The sequence below is a fragment of the Rhinoderma darwinii genome, chromosome 7 (assembly GCF_050947455.1).
Source record: "Rhinoderma darwinii isolate aRhiDar2 chromosome 7, aRhiDar2.hap1, whole genome shotgun sequence".
Lineage (NCBI taxonomy): Eukaryota > Metazoa > Chordata > Amphibia > Anura > Rhinodermatidae > Rhinoderma > Rhinoderma darwinii.
Genome location: NC_134693.1, coordinates 21913812 through 21935788, shown reverse-complemented (window position 1 = coordinate 21935788; position 21977 = coordinate 21913812). Strand labels below are relative to the sequence as shown.

Here is a 21977-nt window from a genome sequence, read left to right as displayed (position 1 = left end):
GGCCTGAATCCAGGAACTCTCAGTAGTATCCGTACTGCCCATTCATTTCAATAGAGAGACATTACACGTACACTCTCCTGCTCTCCCGCACAAGTGGGTCTGAAACTTGACAAACTCTCGGGAGTGGTGGGGGTGAGCACTGTCCAGCATCAATACTGATCATTTATTGAAGATAATACAGGTCTGTCTACATTAATGGACCCCAGTGATTTTGAATTATGGGTCAATAGCAGCTGATGTTGAGCAGGGATGTATATGGCAGCAAGGATCTGGGCATGAAGACCGCTCTGAAATGAATGGTGTGGTGAATAGGCAGCTGTCTTAGGTACTGAAAAAAACTGGGTGGAAAGATTCAGTCCATACGCTGTCAGACTGTCGCTGCTGCTGCAGCAAATTGTATTCTCTCCAAGTCTATGAACATGATAAAGAATCGCAGTATTAAAAACGACACGTCTCTCTATTCTCCATAGTTTACTACTTGTGCTCTGTGTGAGATACAGAAGTGATCATAGGGGCAGGAATATTTCTGCACTTCCTATTAGGTATTCAATTAAAGAACACCAGAGTCCGTCTCACCCTAGCCTTAAATGACTGATAACCGGGAACAATCGACTGCATTGCTCGCATTGGGAAGGTAGACTTGGTGTCGCTTTAATCAGAACCTTTCAGCTGTTCTGACATTTTGGTTTTAGTGAATACATGTATTCCTAATGAGAAAACAATGGAACATATTTTTTTTAGAATTCTGCACTGGACCGTTCCTCTGTTATTCCTCCTGGAAATGTATAAATAAATTGACAACTCGGTTTTAACATTCGCTTTGTTAGAGGTAGGTGTCTCAACAGTCTGAGACTGAGCACTAATTGGATCCCCAACAATCGTCAGTTTACTCATAAATTTCTAGGAGGAATAACAGAGGAATAGCACAAGACAGAGTTCTAAAACAGGTTCCAGAATTGTTATATTATGGGGAATACAAGTATTTAGTAAAACAGACATATCCGGAAAGGTGACAGGTCCTCTGTAAGAATAACTCATTACTCAAGAGTAGTCGTCTGGCGGTGGTAAACAACATTCCGGCAGATACATAAAGTCAGGACCACACATCAGGTGGATGCTGAACATCATCGTATGTACTGTATATGTTCTTCACCTGTTGTATAACCCACTCATACATTCACCTAAATATGGGATCCTGTAGTCTCTATGTATATCAATTACATGATATAATATTCATACGAATTTTTGTTGGAATGTCCAATCAAAATTCATGCATTGATTTGTAAATGGTTTAATTGTTGAAGTGTAGTTCCATTTTGCAACCTGTGAGTGGCACCACAGTAATTGCTATTTTAATAGGATGTGGTTTAGAAAACACATTTTCAAGTATTTTAGAGAACTCCGATATAAAATGTTTGTGCAGGAATAGAAAAACATAGCTGATTTCTTCCAAAAACAGCACCACACCTGTCCATAGGTTGTGTCTGGTATTGCAGCTTAACTCCATTCACTTCGATGGAGCTGAGCTGCAATACTACACATAACCTATGGATAGGTGTGGCGCTGTTTGTGGAAAAAATCAGCCATATTTTTAAAATCCTCTACAACCTCTTTAATAGAGCAGGTTCTCCTTTTAGGACCCCCATCTATTGGCCACTATGGAGAGCAGCTGCGCAGAGCATCTCTTGCTCTGGAGGACCCAGCCGTTCCGTGCATTATACAGATGGTTCAGTGTAATGAGTACTGTGTAATGCTTCATTTTGCCTGAGGCGGCGCCGCAGGGAAATGAAACACTTTACTGCCAAGTTCACTTTACTGCCAGCTGAAACTGTCATCCATTTAGCATCGGGGGGTCCCTTTTGACAAAAAAAGATTGTCTAAACTAAAACAGGCAACCGCTTTTAGTTTAAAGGTATTTGTCTCATTATTTTTGAGAACTTTTGGTTCTCTTTGAAGGCCTGCTTTTATGTGATTGGTCATACATTTTAACGTAGTCATCCATATGTAGCAGAGATGTGCTGGTCATGGGGTGATTCATTATTCAACCTGGTGCTGTATGACTCACAAGTATAGAAATCACATGTTTGAAGGGGGCAGTGGATAAAGGCAGCATGGGGGATGTGCATTGCTTCTTTACATATGACTTGTCCAGATACATCTATAGTAATATATACACCATGTATCTTATTTAATCCGCATCCTTATAGAAATGCATCATGTAACCAATCAATAGTTCTCCTCACAGAGATCCGCCATTAGAGGCCTAATTATAGAAACCCTTAAGAAATCTTTCACGGGTTCTGTATTTTTGCAAAAATATTCCTACCGATATATTATGTTGTTGTAAATGAGTACATACAGTATAGTACAATTTATTTAGTTTAGCAGTAACAGATGCCTTAAAGTGAATGTCTCTCTTTTAACACCGTGTCGTTTTTTTTAGATCCAACATCCTGTGCTGATCGATTTCTTAGCATATCTTTGTAGCAGTTAAATATAAACCCCTGCAGAGATGTAGAGTGAAAGATAAAAATGTGTCTGCCTGCAGCCACCACCAGGGGGAGCTCAGGATCTTACTGTGTACGTTGTTATTATTGATTTTATGTATGAACAGTTGACAGCTCCCCTAATGGTGGCAGAATTTTATCAGTCCTCTAAATGGCTAAGCAGGGAATTTGGAGCTCCCTATCAAAAAAATGGCGTTTCAAACACTGTAAATATATATATTAAGAACTGAATCAGAACAGAATGTTGGACCTAAAAATAACTTATTGTTAAAAGGTGGAATGAACTTTAAAGACGATCACCTTTTGAAATAGTTTTGTTTTTTTCAAATAAAAATATTAATCAATGTGTTTTGTGCAACTTTCTAATTACTTTTTATTAAACATTATTTTTACTTTTTGAGATACAGCTGCTTTGTGTCCTGTATACAGAGCAGCTGTATCGTGCGCTGAAACCTGTATCCGTCTGGTCAGCGACACTGACGGGTTCAGTATCTTCGGGTCCTGTGAGTCTATGTTATGAACTTAGAGATGATTGTTAACAGCTCGATCTTGCTAGTCTGTCACTGGACCCGTCAGTTCCTCTGACCTGGCGGATACAGGTTTCTGAGCTAGATACAGCTGCTCTGTATACAGGACACAAAGCAACTATATCTCAAAAAGTAAAAATATTTTTTAATAAAATGTATTTAGAAAGTTGCACAAAACACGCTGATTGATATTGTTATTTTAAAAAATAAATAACTATTTCGAAAGTGTACACAGCCGGCAGTATCAAGTGAGCAGCAGCAACAATCCTGAAAATCGATTATAGCAACTAGTATTAACCTGTGGAGTAATTCTAAACTTGGCTATGACCTCAGAAGTTTTTTTTTCCATGAATATTGTGCTCATTATATCTGATAATTTGGAAAAGATGATCATCCAGAATGTGTGCTGATGTCCTTATAACCAGTCTATTTCGTAGGTATTCTGTTCTTTAATGAATAATTAATCTTAAAACTTTACTGCTGATAATTTATGCAATTGTTGTATGTCCTGTATTGGTTTAGCACATGCTTGCTACAATTCACAATATGTTCTCTGCTCGGTGACGGTCTACTACAACATTAGTTCTGCATTCCCACTAAGTGCTGGACAAATGCTTTCCGATAGTGTTTATCTGTTAATCGGCTCTGATCCGCCATTGATATGACCCAGGCAGAGAACACCAGGTTTGTTTGATGTAATTGTCCAGCTGTAAATCACTTGCACCTTTGATCTTGCTCTTCTTCATTCCTGTCGCTGACTTCCACATATGTTCACTACATACAGTCCATATAGTATATGTTTATGGCCTTTGTGTACTACTGATGATTTTACTTGCTTGGGATGTTTGTAGTCTTTCCTAGTAAGCTGAGTTTAATGTCTAAGGGGTTTATGACAGAAATTTATGGCATGTCCACATAATATGGGATAAATGTTTGATGTATGCAGGACCTGTACCTATCTTGAGAACAGGGGTCCCATGACCCCGTCTGGTGAGACGGACGCTGGCTGCTGCTTCCAAGTGGGGAATCATTGGAGAGGTGGTCGAGATTCTGGAAACAGCCGAGCTTGCTGTGCTACACTATTTCCGTAACTGACATTCACTTGTATGGGAGTTGCGGAAACAGGGTAGCTCAGTGAGCTCCACTATTTCCAAAATCGCAATCACCTCTTTACTGATTCTCTGCCTGGACACGCCGTCTCACCAAGCAGCGTCGGGGAACCACCATTCTCGAGATAAGTGCAGTTTCCTGTGGTGGGACCTGCATCTGTTAGACATTTATGGTATATCCTGTGAATATCAGACAGCTCCTTAAAAGTGTAACTAAACGTTTAAAAAATCTTTTGACATGTCATAGTGATGTCAGAAGTTTTGATTGGTGGGTTCCGAGCACTGAGACCACCATGGAGCACTGTGACTCTTCGTTTCTGATCGGCTTTACTCTGTTTTTTTTTTTTTTTTATTGGTGTACGCGCTCAATAGAAAGTCTATGAGACCATACACCGCCTGCTTGGCTTTCCAGGAAAGCTGATTGAAATGAACCGGCACAGTGCTCACCTGAGTGCTTCTGCCGCTTTGTTTAAGTGATCGCTGTGGGTCTCAGTGCTCAGAACCCCATCAATCAAAACCTTTCCGACATGTCACTATGACATGTCAATATACTTCGCACTGGAACACACAATTACTGGATACGGAACACAGGACACAACTAAGGGACGATTTGCAATAACGAACATGGGCAGACACAACAACGCTCAGGCAAGGAGGAAGAGGGCAGAGTCTGTTCAGTTGTAGCCTCTTATATGTATAGCACAAAGATACAATTCTGTCTGACACATATGATTATAATATTTTGCAATATTTAATCTAGGTAGGTCCTATCCATACACAAAGATGATTCATTATCAACTTAGTGCAAAAAAACCCTGTCCTCGCACTCATGCTGGTCATTCTTAGTGAGATATATTTCTGAAATTTTTAGTTCGACATCTCAAGAGTCCTTCACATTTCATTAAGAAGTAAAAATGGTGTGATTGCAAAGAGATTTTTCAATATGGCTATAAGTAGTCCAGAATTGTATAATATATTGTATCTAAAGTAATAAATGAAGCAACTTTGCAAGTAGTCTTGATTAAAATTCTCCTACGGTTTTGTGTCTACAGCACCTATACAGCTCTAAGTGTCTCCATGGTTACAGACTACAAACAAACCCTGTGTGTAGTCTGATCCTGCAGTCTTGTATTACTTTCTTCCATCTGCTCCCTGCTTCTTCTTTCTAACCTGCAGACAGTAGACGATTGGGCATGCGGCTACGATCAAAACATGTCTCAGCCACAGCTGGAATCTATAGGAAGAAATTGACATTGCTTGCAGTCATTGATTGTCTTGCCTCCTGAGTTGGGCTACACACTTGGGCCAGTCATTGCATATCGAGCCCTTGCTTGTATGGAGCCATAATAAGGCACCTGTATAAGTCAATGTAGCCATACTGTGCCTCAATAGCGTATTTGTTACCAGGGGACAATACCTCCGCAATACAGTGTGGTATGCACCATATGGAGGCACATGGAGTGTCTACAGCTCCGTAGTAGGGAAGGAATCTTTACGCCTCCGTGGAGTCTCGGTGAACATACAGCTCTGCCTATCTGAGCAGGGATTCATTAGTACTGGTACCAGTTCTTGGTTTCACACCAACCTCTTGTGAATCAAATACGATCTCATCTTCGCTTTCTAGGCTATTTAATTTGTTCCATCTGATTTCAGCAAATTGGAGTGTCTCCCTGTGTTTGGCACCACAATCCTTCAGCTACATGAAAGTTTGTGGTTGGAACATGCAGCTCATCTGCCAGGTCTTTTTTGCAGTTTGTATTGAAGTTCCTGGTGGGAACCCATTGGTTTCTCATCAGCGTGTGTATTTCATTAAATACCAGCAATGGAGAAAGAGAGAGAGAAGAGCTATACATTGAGCACAATATATGTAACCAGCAGACGGCAGAGAGTAATTAAATCATTATGTGTATGTGTTTCATTAGCTTTCGAGATCAGAGAGTGACACTGGGAAATGTTCCATTGCTTCTAGAAATAGAATTCAACGAGGAATATGCACTTAGCTGTAATAAAACTGTACAACTTCTAAGGAGCCTCAGCAGCCTTACTGGAGCTTGATGGCGCGTTGTATATGGAGGAATCATACAGACATTTGTGGCATTGTCTTGTTATTTTACGTCCGCTCATGCCCACAATAGATTACTGTTAAATTGTTGCAGTTTATCCCCTTTTATTGCCCCTCTTTTTACAAGGGGAATGCTTCCGCAAGCATACATTCTTATAGGGAAAGTATAACCACGATTAAAAAAATGAAAAATTTGTATGGGATAGAGATAGCGGTAAAGGGCTTTTCCTTTGGATAGGCCATCAATGTATGATCATGGGGGGGGGGGGGCGGTCAGACCACCAAGAATCAACTGAATGGCAGATCGCTCACTCATTGTTAATCCAGGTACAGCGCTGTGTGACTGTGCATGGTACTCTGACTGCTCGATCAGTGTGTAATTTGCTCGTTCTGCTTCTTCTCCTCTTCCTCTTGCTATCGGGGTTCCTCAGGGATCAGTCCTAGGTCCGCTCCTCTTTTCTCTCTACACAGCGCCTATTGGACAAACTATCAGCAGATTTGGCATCCAGCACCATCTCCACGCTGATGACACCCAATTATATGCCTCTTCCCTTGACATCGCCCCTGCTCTACTACAAAACACCAGTGATTGTCTGTCCGCTGTATCTAACATCATGTCCTTTCTCTATCTGAAACGAATCTTTCTAAAACTGAGCTCCTTGTGTTCCCACCACCTACTAACCTCCCTAAACCTGATGTCTCCACCTCAGTGTGTGGCACTATCATAACTCCTAGGCAGCACGCCCGCTGTCCCGGGGGTTCGTTTTGACTCCGATCTTACCTTTACTCCTCACATTCAATCACTTTCACGCTCCTGTCATTTTCACCTCAAAAACATCTCCTGAATCAGCCCTTTTCTTACTGATCTTTATGACCAACCGCTACACCAATGCCTCTACCCTCTGCCAGTCTTATTACTCTCACCCACAAAGCTCTCCACAGTGCTGCACCTCCTTACATCTCCTCCCTCATCTCGGTCTACCAGCCTACATGCGCTCTACGTTCTGCCAATGACCTTAGATTAAAATCCTCCATAATCCGAACCTCCCACTCCCACCTCCGGGATTTTTCTCGTGCTGCACCCATCCTCTGGAACCCGCTACCACAGACAATCAGATTACTTCCCAACATCCACCGTTTTAAACGTGCCCTGAAAACACATCTTTTTAGACAGTCCTATAACATTCCCCAATCTGACTCCTTTCCTTGGCACCATTAGTAATCCGAATAAGATTCCGTAACACTCCTTGCACCGTACTTCATTTCATGTCCGTCATACACAGATACTGGCAGGTGACCCGCTCATGCAGCTTTATGTGTGCTGCCCCATGTGTATAAAAGATGGCTGGACCATTGTACTGAACAAACACTGTTACACTTTGTGTCTCCCTTATTTCCTCATAGATTGTAAACTCTTGCGAGCAGGGTCCAGTGGCATAACTACTGCCGTAGCAGCCGTAGAGACTGCTACGGTGCCCGCGGCATGAGGGGGCCCGTGTCGCCCGCCGGCACGGGCCCCCACGGGCCCCCACTGTGGCCGCAGGATCCGCTAGCAGCCGCTACGGCTGCTACAGCGGGACGCCACTGAACACTACGACAGAGCAGGGAGGTATCTCCCCGCTCTGCCATTAAACAAAAGACATGTATCCCCTATCCACAGGATAGGGGATACATGTGCGATCGCTGGCAGTGATAGGGAGAACGGGGGACTGAAAGTCCCCTGAAGTTCTCCATGACAAACCTCGGACTGCCGGGGTCTGTGTCGGCAGCTCCGTAGAAATGAATGGAGCGCCGGTCGCGCTTGTGCGCATGCGTGACCAGCGCTCCTTTCATTTTTATTGAGCTGCCGACACAGACGCCGGAAGTCAGAGGTTAGTCATGGAGAACTTGGGGGACTTTCAGTCCCCCGTTCTCCCTATCGCTGCCAGCGATCACACGTATCGTACGTGCATGTTATTTGTAGGACACACTATAGGTCGCATTTTTTTTGGGGGGGGGGGCTGTATGGTGTTCCCTACAGGGGGGGCTGTATGGCGTTCCCTGCAGGGGGGGCTGTATGGCGTTATCTTCAGGGGGGACTGTGTGGCGTTATCTACAGGGGGGCTGTATGGCGTTCTCTACAGTGGGGGCTGTATGGCGTTAGCGCCATACAGCCCCCTCTGTAGATAACGCCACACAGTCCCCCTCTGTAGATAACGCCACACAGTCCCCCTCTGTAGATAACGCCACACAGTCCCCCCTGTAGATAACGCCACACAGTCCCCCCTGTAGATAACGCCACACAGTCCCCCCTGTAGATAACGCCACACAGTCCCCCCTGTAGATAACGCCACACAGTCCCCCCTGTAGATAACGCCACACAGTCCCCCCTGTAGATAACGCCACACAGTCCCCGCTGTAGATAACGCCACACAGTCCCCCCTGTAGATAACGCCACACAGTCCCCCTCTGTAGATAACGCCACACAGTCCCCCTCTGTAGATAACGCCACACAGTCCCCCTCTGTAGATAACGCCACACAGTCCCCCTCTGTAGATAACGCCACACAGTCCCCCTCTGTAGATAACGCCACACAGTCCCCCTCTGTAGATAACGCCACACAGTCCCCCTCTGTAGATAACGCCACACAGTCCCCCTCTGTAGATAACGCCACACAGTCCCCCTCTGTAGATAACGCCACACAGTCCCCCTCTGTAGATAACGCCACACAGTCCCCCTCTGTAGATAACGCCACACAGTCCCCCTCTGTAGATAACGCCACACAGTCCCCCTCTGTAGATAACGCCACACAGTCCCCCTCTGTAGATAACGCCACACAGTCCCCCTCTGTAGATAACGCCACACAGTCCCCCTCTGTAGATAACGCCACACAGTCCCCCTCTGTAGATAACGCCACACAGTCCCCCTCTGTAGATAACGCCACACAGTCCCCCTCTGTAGATAACGCCACACAGTCCCCCTCTGTAGATAACGCCACACAGTCCCCCTCTGTAGATAACGCCACACAGTCCCCCTCTGTAGATAACGCCACACAGTCCCCCTCTGTAGATAACGCCACACAGTCCCCCTCTGTAGATAACGCCACACAGTCCCCCTCTGTAGATAACGCCACACAGTCCCCCCTGTAGATAACGCCATACAGTCTACAGGGGGGGCTGTATGGCGTTATCTACAGGGGGGGGGGCGCTGTATGGCGTTATCTACAGGGGGGCTGTAAAAAAGGCACTATCTACAAGGGGGGGGTTGTGTGACACCCAGGGGAGGGGGGGGCTCCAGTCAAAAGATTGCTATGGGGCCCAGGCTTTCCTAGTTACGCCCCTGGCAGGGTCCTCAATCCTCCTGTCTGAATTGTAAATCAGCTTTGTCACTATGTAATGTCTGATATTGTCTATACATGTTCCGTCTAAATTGTAAAGTGCTGCGGAATATGTTGGCGTTATATAAATAAAGATTTATTATTACTACAACTCGTCCTCGCTCAGTCCTGTTCACTTGAATGGGCCGAGACGTAGTACCCTTCAAGGCCACACTAGTAAGTATGGCGCTGTGGATGGACAATGAAGGGGCCTCAGAGTTTCATTCTGTTGATCGGTGTAGGTCCCAAGCGACTTGGGAAAATGTGTGAGGTACATGGAGGTTCAAAGTCTATCACACCATGTGCCTCACATTAATAAGTGACCCCATCATTTCCCTCATATAATGGCACCATTGGGTTGACCCCTTAAAATTACGGACAATTTTGGCCTAGAGGACAGAAAACAAAATATTTTTTTTCTTCTTTGCATCCCGCGGTCATAACTTATTACATTTTTTAACCCCTTAAGGATGCAGCCTAGTTTGGGCCTTTTCAAATCTGACATATTTCACTTCATGTGGTAATAACGTCGGAATGCTTAAAGAGGCTCTGTCACCAGATTTTGCAACCCCTATCTGCTATTGCAGCAGATCGGCGCTGCAATGTAGATTACAGTAACGTTTTTATTTTTAAAAAACTAGCATTTTTGGCCAAGTTATGACCATTTTTGTAATTATGCAAATGAGGCTTGCAAAAGTCCAAGTGGGTGTGTTTAAAAGTAAAAGTCCAAGTGGGCGTGTATTAGGTGCGTACATCGGGGCGTTTTTAATACTTTTACTAGCTGGGCGCTGTGAAGAGAAGTAACATCCTCTTCTCTTCAGAACGCCCAGCTTCTGACAGTGCAGATCTGTGACGTCACTCACAGGTCCTGCATCGTGACGGCCACATCGGCACCAGAGGCTACAGTTGATTCTGCAGCAGCATCAGCGTTTGCAGGTAAGATCGACTTACCTGCAAACGCTGATGCTGCTGCAGAATCAACTGTAGCCTCTGGTGCCGATGTGGCCGTCACGATGCAGGACCTGTGAGTGACGTCACAGATCTGCACTGTCACAAGCTGGGCGTTCTGAAGAGAAGAGGATGTTACTTCTCATCAGAGCGCCCAGCTAGTGAAAGTATTAAAAACGCCCCGATGTACGCACCTAATACACGCCCACTTGGACTTTTACTTTTAAACACACCCACTTGGACTTTTGCAAGCCTCATTTGCATAACTACAAAAATGGTCATAACTTGGCCAAAAATGCTCGTTTTTTTTAAATAAAAACGTTACTGTAATCTAGATTGCAGCGCCGATCTGCTGCAATAGCAGATAGGGGTTGCAAAATCTGGTGACAGAGCCTCTTTAAACCTATCCAAGCGATTCTGAGATTGTTTTCTCGTGAGACATTGGGCTTTATATTAGTGGTAAAATGTGATCGATATATTCAGTGTTTATTTGTGAAAAATTGCAAAATTTAGAGAAAATTTAGAAAAAAGAGAATTTTTCGGAATTGAAATGCATCTGCTCGTAAAACGGATGATTATACCACCCAAAATAGTTACTAGTTCACATTTCCCATAAGTCTACTTTAGATTGGCATTTTTTTTTGAACATTCTTTTATTTTTCTTGGACATAACAAGGCTTAGAACATAAACAGCAATTTCTCATATTTTAAAGAAAATTTCAAAAGCCTTTTTTTTAAGGTAGCTGTTCAGTTCTGAAGTGGCTTTGAGGGGCCTATGTATTAGAAACCCTGATAAAACACACCGTTTTAAAAACTAGACCCCTCAAAGTATTCAAAACAGCATTTAGAAAGGTTTTTTAACCCTTTAGGCATTTCACAGGAATTAAAGCAAAGTAGAGGTGAAGTTTGCAAATTTCATTTTTCTTGCTGAATTTCAAGTTTATTCAATTTTTTTTCTGTAACAGAAGGTTTTACCAGAGAAACACTACTAAATATGTATTGTTCAGATTCTGCAGTTATTAGAAATGTCCCACATGTGGCCCTACTGCGCTCGTGGACTAAAACACAAGTCCCAGAACCAAAGAAGCACCTAGTGCATTTTGTGGCTTCTTTTTTTATTAGAATATATTTTAGGCCGCATGCCAGTTTTGAAGAGGTGTTGAGGTGCCAAAAAAGTAGGAATCCCCCAAAAGTGGAAAACTGCACCCCTCAAGGAATTCATTTATGGTTGTTGTTACCATTTTGACCACACAATTTTTTCACAACGCATATTTGAATTGAGCTGTGAAATAAAAAAAATGAAATTTTTTCCAATAAGATGTCACTTTTGATCAAAATGTCTGATTTTCACAGGGAACAAAATGCCCCATTTTGTTGCCCAATTTGTCCTGAGTGCGGCAATACCCCATTTTGTTGCCCAGTTTGTCCTGAGTGCGGCAATACGCCATTTGTGGTGATAAACTGCCATTTGGGCCCATGGGAGGTCTCAGAATGAAAGGAGCGCTATGTGTACTTTGGAGTCAAGATTTTGCTGGATTGGTTTTCGGTGCCATGTCGCATTTGCAGAGCCCCAGAGGTATCAAAGCAATGGAAACCCACCAGAAGTGACCCCATTTTGGAAACTACACCCCTCAAGGAATTAATTTATGGGTGTTGTGACCGTTTAGACCCCACAGTTTTTTCACAGAATTTATTTGAATTGGACTGTGAATTAAAGAAAATGTAATTTTTTCCAATAAGATGTCGTTTTGGCTCAAAATGTCTTATTTTCAAAAGGAATAAAATACCCCATTTTGTTGCCCAATTTGTCCTGAGTGCGGCAATACCCTATTTGTGGTGATAAACTGCCGTTTGGGCCCATGGGAGGGTTCAGAAGGAAAGGACCACCATTTGGCCTACTGGGGATTTTCTGGTGCTAAGTTGTGTATGCAGAAGCCCCTGAGGTACCAGTACAGTTGAAACCCCCTAGAAGTGACCCCGTTTTAAAAACTACACCCCTTAAGACATTAATCTAGAGGTGTAGTGAGCATTTTGAACCCATATTGTGTAAAAGATAATGCGCAGCAGATTGTGCAGAGTGAGATTTGCCATTTTCTATACATATATGCCATTTCAGTGTCCGATATATTGTGCCCAGCATGCGCCACCGGAGACATACATCCCATAAACTGTAATGTGGGCTCTCCCGGGTACGGCAATACCCTACATGTGGTTGTTAATAGCTGCCTGGGCACACAGCAGGGCTCAGAAGGGAAAGATGAGGGGGATAAGCTGCGCGGACTGCATCAGGGTAAGAAAAACTGGGGTAGATTGAAAATCAAGGGATGTATGATAAATTTTAAAACACTTTCATACAGAGCCCTGGTTTTTCGGGACACGTGTCACATTGATATATTGTGTCTTACCTTATCCCCCTCTTATAGCAGACTTTGCACCTCTTTTGATTTTTTCCCTTCTTGCCAGTTTGGGGAACTTCTCCTGGAAAGTGTTGCCCTGGTATGATGCGTGTGGCCTCGCTTCCAAAAGTACTGGGTGCCCCCCCTTCCTGGTCCCTATAGATTAGGTTCATGATAACCACCTCTTGAAATTCCAGGAAAGTTCCCGTCTGGCCTGTACATCTATGTAGCATGTACGTATTGTACAATGCCATCTGTATGATGTGCCCGGCCAGCTTCTTATACCACAATGCATGGCGCTGTAAGGCTTCAGGACTTGATCTGACAAGTCCACCCCTCCCATGTACCTATTGTAGTCCAGGATGCAGTCTGGTTTGGGGGTCTCTGTACTGGTACCTTGTACAGGTACATGGGTACTGGTGTGGCATCTCTCTTGTCCTTGTACGTGACACACAATATGTTGCTGCTAGAATGTGCCCTCCTCTCATCCCTTCTGAGTGTTTGCCCAAGCAGTGTCTTAGGGAGGCCTCTCAGATTTCTTCTAGCAGTGCCGCATGCCGCAGTTCTTCTGGAAGTGAGGACCTTGAAGAGTGGGACGCTGGTATGAAAATTATCCAGGTAGAAGTGGTAAACCTGGTCCAGCAGTGGGTGCACCAAATCCCACAAAATGTTTGCGTTAATTCCCAGTAAGGGGGGCATTCTGGGGGCTGAATACTGGTGTCCTTCCCTTCATATAGCCTAAATTTCTAAATATACCCTGATGCACCCTCGCACAGCTTATACATCTTCACGCCATACCTTGCCCTCTTACTCGGCAGGTACTGGCGGAATTGAAGCCTCCCTTTAAAATGTCCCAAGGACTCCTCAATAGAAATACACTTCTCGGGGGTATATGCTTCGGAAAACCGGGCACTAAAACGGTCTAATAGGGGTCTCCGTTTATACAAACGGTCAAAACTGGGGTCATCTAGGGGTATTGCCTCATAACGAATCCTGGACACGGCCATGCGGTACATCGGGGTGTGGTATAAGAAAAAGACTCCTTGTTTTTAAAGTTCCAGTTCAGTTCTGAAGTGGCTTTGAGGGGCTTATATATTAGAAACCCCTATCAAACACCCCATTTTAGAAACTAGGCCCTTCAACGTATTCAAAACAGCATTTAGAAAGTTTATTAACCCTTTAGGTGTTTCACAGGAATTTAAAGCAAAGTAGAGGTGAAATTTACATATTTCATTTTTTTGTCAGAAAATCCTTTTAATTCCTTTTCTGTAAAACAGGTTTTACCCGAGAAACGCAACTCCGTACTTATTGCCCAGATTCCCCCAGTTTTGAGAAATATCCCACATGTGGCCCTAGTGTAGTAATGGACTGAAACACCGGCCTCCGAAGCAAAGGAGCACCTAGTGGATTTGAGGCCTCCTTTTTATTAGGCACCATGTCCGGTTTGAAGAGGTCTTGTGGTTCCAAAACAGTGGAAACCCCCCAAAAGTGAACATATTTTGGAAACTAGACCCCTTGAGGAATTCATTGCAGTTTTCATGGGGTGCATGTAACTTTTTGATCAGTTTTTGTTTTATTTTTAAGAGGCGTGGTGACTAAAAAACAGCAATTCTACTAATTTTTTTTACAGAGTTTACCATGCTCTATAAATGACATTAAATTTATTCTGCGTGGCGATACGATTACGGCGATACCATATGTTTATAGTTTTTATATTATCTCTGATGGCGTTTGCACAATAAAATATGTTTTATTAAAAATCATTTAATTTTTGTGTTGCCATATTCTAGGAGCCATAACGGTGTTTTTTTTCATCAAGAAAGCCGTGCGAGGACTTGTTTTTGGCGTAACAAACTGCAGTTTCGATCGGTACCATTTTTAGGTACATGCGACTTTTTGATCTCTTTTTATTCCATTTTTTGGGGAGTGAAGTGACCAATTTTTTGCTAGACGTAGCTGTATGAGACTTTGTTTTTTGATACATTTACATTAACGCTCAAATTATATAAAAAAAAATTTGGGAGAAAATGCAGAAAAATAGCAGTTTTTCTTCTTTTTTTTTACAGCATACATCGATCATCATAAACAACGCTATAAGTTTTTTGTGCAGGTTCTTACGCTCGCGACGATACCAAATATGTATAATATTTTATGTATTGGGAGTGGGACTTATTTTAATAATGTTTATTGTAAAAAAAATATATATTTAAATTATTTTTTAATTACTTTTACATTTGTATTTGTTTTAACTTTAATGTACTGGCATATATATATATATATATATGTGTATGTAGGTAGGTAGGGAATAGCGGCTGAGATCAAAGGTTTCTCTGATCTCCGCCATTAGAACGGGGCTAATACTTGTGTAATACTTGTGCACACGCCATCAGAATGATGTGATGCGGTGGGCACTGCAGAGAGAGAACATGACAGGCGCTGTGCGGTGCGCCCGCCATGTTCTCTGCCTTCTGGGCCGGCGCCGCTACTCCTTAGTTCAGCGACATCAAATCATGCCAGTGACCACATTCATGTATTACAACACGAAGCTGTGCGGCCGCACGGCTTAGTATCGAAATCCATGAATCCACGGTATTGAACCGTTTGAGGGTGCATCAAAATAGTATCAATATTTCTATGCATCGTGCAAGCCTAGTAGAATCACACCCCTTTGATAAGGGAAATGGTAACACCCAGTTGTCAATTTATTCATAAATATCTAGGAGGAATAACAGAGGAACCTCACAATGCAGAAAATTTCTCCCAGTATTGTTATTTGATGGGGAATACAACTATTTATTAAAATAGACATGTCAGGAGAGGTGACAGTTCTCTAACATTGGCTCAACAATACATACCTTTATAAATATGAACATAATACAGACTAAAATACGCTCGTGGTAAACAAGCTTATGATGAAGACCATCCTTCAATTAGAAAAGGTCAGGAGAGTTCAGAGGACCAGCATTGGTGTTGGTGGGACATCTAGCGATCTATGTCTATGTTTGCTTAGCTAATGGGATGGATCCACAGCTAATAAAACAAAGAAAACAAAAATCATCTTTGGGAGCCCTACATCTTGACAAACAAGACCTGCTCCTTTATTGTGACTAGTGTACATAACAAACCCATGGTCTAGGCAATTGTGTAAGGCAAAATATGTTATATACAAAGCAGAGGCAAAGTTCGTGGCAAACCTGCAAAGCATATCCCATTCTGCAGGCTAGCCTATATTTTGGAGTGTGATTCTGCAGTGAAAAAAATAATAATACAATATCCCTATAGAGTGGCTAGTGTACATAACGCACCGGTAGTCAAAGCACTTGACCATGAGCTAAAGGTCCTTTTACACTGGCCAAAATTGGTCGATCAACAAGCGCTGATCAACGAGACAGCTCGTTGATCGGCGCTCATTTGCTACTTTCACAAGGAGCAATGATTGGTTATGTTTGGCATTTGCATCTCGCCAACAACAATAAAATTTATTGCTGCATAAAAGATGCGATCAGCCGATGAATGAGCGTCTCCCCGTTTATCGGCTGATCAGTGCGCTATGTACTGAGCGACTTTGTTCACACTACAGATCTGCAAACTGGTAGATGTGTGCAAGGTGTTAATGGCAGCAAATGGCGGTTTTCCCCGTTGACGGTGGATATGAACCTATGGAGAGCATGGAAAACCTCATCTTGCAGATCCCCAGGGGTTCGTCTGTTAGGCTTGAACAAACATTATTAACATGTTGGTTCATACTTGAGCTGACATCATTATTGGTCATATGTACATACCAGAAAGTCATCTATAGGGAGCAATATTCATAGCCTGTAAAATTCTGGCCAGTGACTCTCCATTACTCTGCCAGCTATGGTAAGGAAAATTGAGATATCTTGAGTTGCAATGCGTCACTCATTAATTTTCGCCAATTACAGTTCCCAGCCTAAGGTGTGTAAGTATTTTAAACCTTTCTTAAAAAACAGCAATACAATATGGCTTTTGGCGACTTATTATGGATCCATTCAAGCACGGAGCTTGATAAGGTCATGTTTATAAGGTTTTATATTTATTTCATAATCTGTTAAGGGTCAAGGAATGTCGGATTAGGAATATCACTCTTTTATTATCAATGTTTTAATTATGGAAATTACTGCTTTAGTATTTAATAAACCAATGATTTCCAACCTGTTATAAACTGCTATAAACCATCATGGTGATTCATACATTCAATGTATTATATTGCTAAAAATCAGGATCTGTTGGAAGAACAAAATCTTTAAAATACAAAAAAATTCCTTTATTCTGGGATTAATTCAATAGACCTGATTGGTGCAGGGGATTCACCCTTTGCATTGCGAAGGGTAAAGTCTATGACGAATATCTGCAGCAAATGCATGAAATAATAGGCATACTGTGGATTTGAAAATTCTCAGCACGTTCTCAAATATGCAGTGGAAATATGCGCTAATTCACTAACATTGTACTGTAAATTCGTACCGAATATCTGTGACAAATATGCCACACCCGAACACACCTTGAGTAGGACCTGTCACTTCTCCTAACATGTCTGTTTTAGTAAATACTTGTATTCTCCATAAAATAACAATTCTGCAGCATCTTTTCCTAGATGTCTACATCAGAAGTCTTCTGAAAGTTTAGTTACCCTTTAAAAACGGACCTGTCAGCTCTACACTTACTCCCCCCGCCTCCCCAAAAATAATCACAATTCTGGAGAATATTTTCTTAGAACTCTGCATTGTGCCGTTCCCCTGTTCTTCCTCCTAGAAATGCATGAAAAGTTTGACAACTGGGTTTTACAGTTTGGGGTATGGCCCCACACATACTGACACTGTCCAATCAGTGCTGACAGAGTGAGATTATTGAGGGGTACGCCCCTTTGACAAGGGGAATGGTGACACTCATTTGTCAATTTATTAATACATTTCTAAGAGGAATAGAAGAGGAACGGCACTATGCAGAGTTCTAAGAAAAGATTCTCCAGAATTGTTATTATTTTTTTTTGGGGGGGGGGTTAAGTGTAGAGCTGACAGGTCCGTTTTTAAAGGGTAACTAAACTTTCAGAAGACTTCTGACATGTCATAGTGACATGTCAGAAGTTTTGATCAGTGGAGGTCCGAGTACTGAGACTCCCACCGATCGCTAAAACATGTATGGCATAATAGTAACATGTCAGAAGTTTTGAAAGTTTAGTTATATTTTGAGGCCTCCTGTACACAGCCGTGTCTTTAATCACGGCCGGTAATTACGGACACGGCCGGCTGTGGACATTTCCCCACATTTGCGCGCCATGCTCCCATTATAAAGTATGGGAGCACGGTCCGTAAGATCCAAAAATAGGACATGTCCTATTTTTTATGGAAACTTTCTACGGCCCGGACCAGTCATATTTTTTGTGGGTCAATTCTACGGCCCGGACACCTTCCTGTAAATATACGGGAAGGTCTCCGCGGGCCATAGAAATGAATGGGTCCGTACTTTGATCCGCAATTACGGATCAAAATTATGGCCGTGTGCATGGGGCCTAAGTCTTCTGCTTCAGTCTTGTGAATTCCACAGTATAGTTCAGTTTTGTGCAAAAACAATTTCTGGATTAAAGTCATTTTGCTGTAATATGTGAGGGGCAAGAGACTTTTAATATGTTATCTCTGCTCTGGATTATTGAGCATTTATAAACCAGAAATTTGTGCTCGATTATTGGAATATAGGCATACATTGACCGGTATGAGAGAGACATCGTATATTATTGTTTTACATTTTATACTATTATTAGTATTCTTTGTTATATATTTTTTGGACAACCATTGTAAATTAATCAATTGTTAATTCTCAATTAACTTTAATTTACTCATTGATGTGTCTTCTCTCAGTTTGTTAAAAAATTTAATAAAATCCGCAGAAATATCCTGTGTCCAGCTGAGAATAACAATAACATCTGTTTATTTGCTTCATTTTCTATATAAAAACATCTGTTTTGTCCAGTTGCTGATGGAAGATTATATTCATTATACTAGTTTTACTCTTTTTATTGCTGTTCATAAAATTTCTACTTGCCATTGTGTTCTTTCTAATGATAATGGCCAATCATTGAAGTTAATCGGGGGGGGGGGGGGGGGGGGGGATATCCCTCTTTGGTATACCAGCTGTCATTCCAGAATACAGTGTCTGCAGTCACCTATAGATCACCATTTTACCTTGCTCTGCTGTGTAGCAAAATGATCAATGCTTAAGGGAAAGTGAACAAGTGACAAGAGATCTTAATTCAATCTGTAAGCCTTTACAGATTACACATCATGTTCTTGGTTATCAGGGTCCTTTTACACCCGCCAAAATGTCCCGTGAAAACGAGTGCCGATCAACAAGACAGTGCTTTGATCGCCACTCATTTGCTCCTCTCACAAGGAGCAATAATTGGTTATGTATGGGGATGAGCGATTGTTACTACGATAGTTCGTTCCCATATATTTCCATCATGTCGACAGTACATCTCACTGGGGAGATGTGCTGCCGACAACGATAATATTAATTGCTGCATAAACGAGCAGATCAGCCAATGAACGCTCGTTTGCTTGATCATTGGCCCGTGTAAAAAGGCCTTTAGGGCTCATCTTCTATATAAATAGACATATCTAGAATATCTACAAGGCCTGTGTATCTGTTTGGACTAATCACAATACCCATTCTATGGCCCATTACAGACTAAATTGGGCACCTTCTAGTATACGAAGTTGAGCCTTTGCTATGTACGACCTGTGCGGTCACACAAACCCCGTACTCATCATAATGGAGGGGGCCTGAACTTCCATGTATCTTAATTAGGGCTTGCATATGACGATGGAGCATGGTGGGATGGTGCCACTCCTCTTGCTTTCTTCTCCACTGACAGTGAGTCACCACCACACAACTGGCAGACCTAGTGTTCAAGAGTTGATCATCTGCTGATGGTATAGTTTTAAAAAAGTAAAACATTATCGTTGTCGGCAGCACATCTGCCTATGTAAACAGGGAGACGCGCTGCCGACATGATAATAATGTATGGGGACGAGCGATCAGAGTAATGACCGCTCGTCCCCGTCCATAACTCCGTGTGGCCGGAGCAAACGAGCACCAATCAATGATTATCGGCCGGTGTAAAGGGGCCTTTAGTTTTTTATGATATGTACTATTGAAATGTCATCAAACAGAATTAACATCCAAATACAATAATTTTTTAAAATAATTAATTTTGTATATTTTATGGTGAAATACACGAGATCCGGTCCATTTATATACTCATGCTGTGGTCATTCCACATGATGAGGCCCCTTAGGTCGGGTTCACACATGACATTGTGTGCGGCTCAAAAACAAGTTGTCAATGGGATTTTCAAAAATACCAATTACCTATATGTAACACCTGGATGTTGCGTTTTTTTCCCCCGGCACATTAAAACAGTGAAAAAAAAAAATGTAAAAATATGCTAGGTGTGAACTTCTAAACATTTGTATATGTCACTATGACCGAAGCTATGCATCAGGTGTGCTGTAGACTTCATTCAAGTCCGCCTGCACTTTTTGCTTGGCCAGCTGGCAATGCTTTCCATATAGTTTTCCCATGAAAATAAGGAATTTCAGGTATTTAAAGTGAGTTTGACCAAACAGCCTGAGGTAGGGTTGGCTTGTAAATTCATACAAACTTCTCCTTTGCCAGAGATTAGCATCCCTATAATAAAAGGTAAAAGGATCATCCTTTATATCTAATTGTAAGTTTCCGACCTTAGGGAAGGAGCGTACAACAGAATTTTATATGTCTTTAACCGTTTTGTTGCAATTGAGTTGAAGATTCAGAAGCCAGGGAGTTCCATGGAAATGTAATAGATGTGGTCGAAATGACCACTGAACTGACATCGGATTATGTTAATGTGGTTAGCAGTTGTGTTTGCAGTCTACTGGTCAGTAGATTTACTCAAGGGGGGGAGGTTCACGGTCGTTGGGACTGGTCTCAAGTGATGACATGTTTAAGTGGGGTCACACTTAGCAAAGACAGTGACGTTGGGTGTTGTATACACAAAGCTGTATACATCAGAATGAAGGAAGAGGCAGAGCTGGAGGCTATAGTATTTGGCTAGTGGTTGAAGGTTTTAACCTCTGCCTGTCTATCACCTGCAATAGCGACGTGTTGAGGATATTGTATCGGTAGTATTATTAGTCACTGATGGGTTGTCGAAGGAAAAAATTGTTAAATTCCTATTTCTTTAAAAAAGAAAAAGGCAGCACTTTCACACCAAAAACACTTGTATATGGTGAATACAATTTATTTTTTCATTTAAAGTGTAGCTAAACGTTTAACAAACTTCCGACACGCTATAGTGACATGTCAAAAGTTTTGATTGGTGGGGTCCAAGCACTGAGACCCCAACCAATCGCTAGAACGAAGCAGCTGAAGCGCTCGTGTGAGCGCTCAGCCGCTTCGTTTCTGTTCAGCTCTTTGTGGAAATCAATGTATTGGTGTACGGACTCAATAGAAAGTCTATGAGCCCGTACTCCGATACATCAGCTTTTCGGAAAAAACTGAACAGAAACGAAGCAGCTGAGCGCTCACACGAGCGCTTTAACTGCTTTCTTTTAACGATTGGTGGGGGTCAAAGTGCTCGGACCCCCACCAATCCAAACTTCTGACATGTCACTATGACATGTCAGAAGTTTGTTAAACATTTTGCTACACTTTAAAGACATCTAAAAACATTAAAAAAAAAGTTCATATACTGATATATCAGAAGTTAGAGCAATATGGTAATTATGTGTATTTTATTTATAGAGATTTTATTTTGTCCCTTTTTGCTAAAAAGACAAGAGGAAGTGCATCCATATTGATTGTTACCTTTGAGTTAGCTACTCAGTAAATTGTCACCGTGTTATTGCTTGCACAGGCTGTCAAAGCAACGGTCTACGAGCAAAGTATCAGAATAATGTACCGTATATAAAACTAGTACATAAACACCCTTCCCTCTTCACAGGATTTCTTGTTGTTCATTGGCACAGTCGCTGACATATAAAAGTATTTGAAGGGTTTCATGCACATATGCCTC

The 21977-nt window shown here is 42.2% G+C and overlaps 1 protein-coding gene across 2 annotated transcripts in view; it reads left to right on the top strand.

Annotated features, from left to right (window-relative positions):
* The window catches only part of COL24A1 (collagen type XXIV alpha 1 chain), a 227094-nt gene that overhangs the window by 4848 nt on the left and 200269 nt on the right, over positions 1–21977 (top strand). The window lies entirely within an intron of this gene.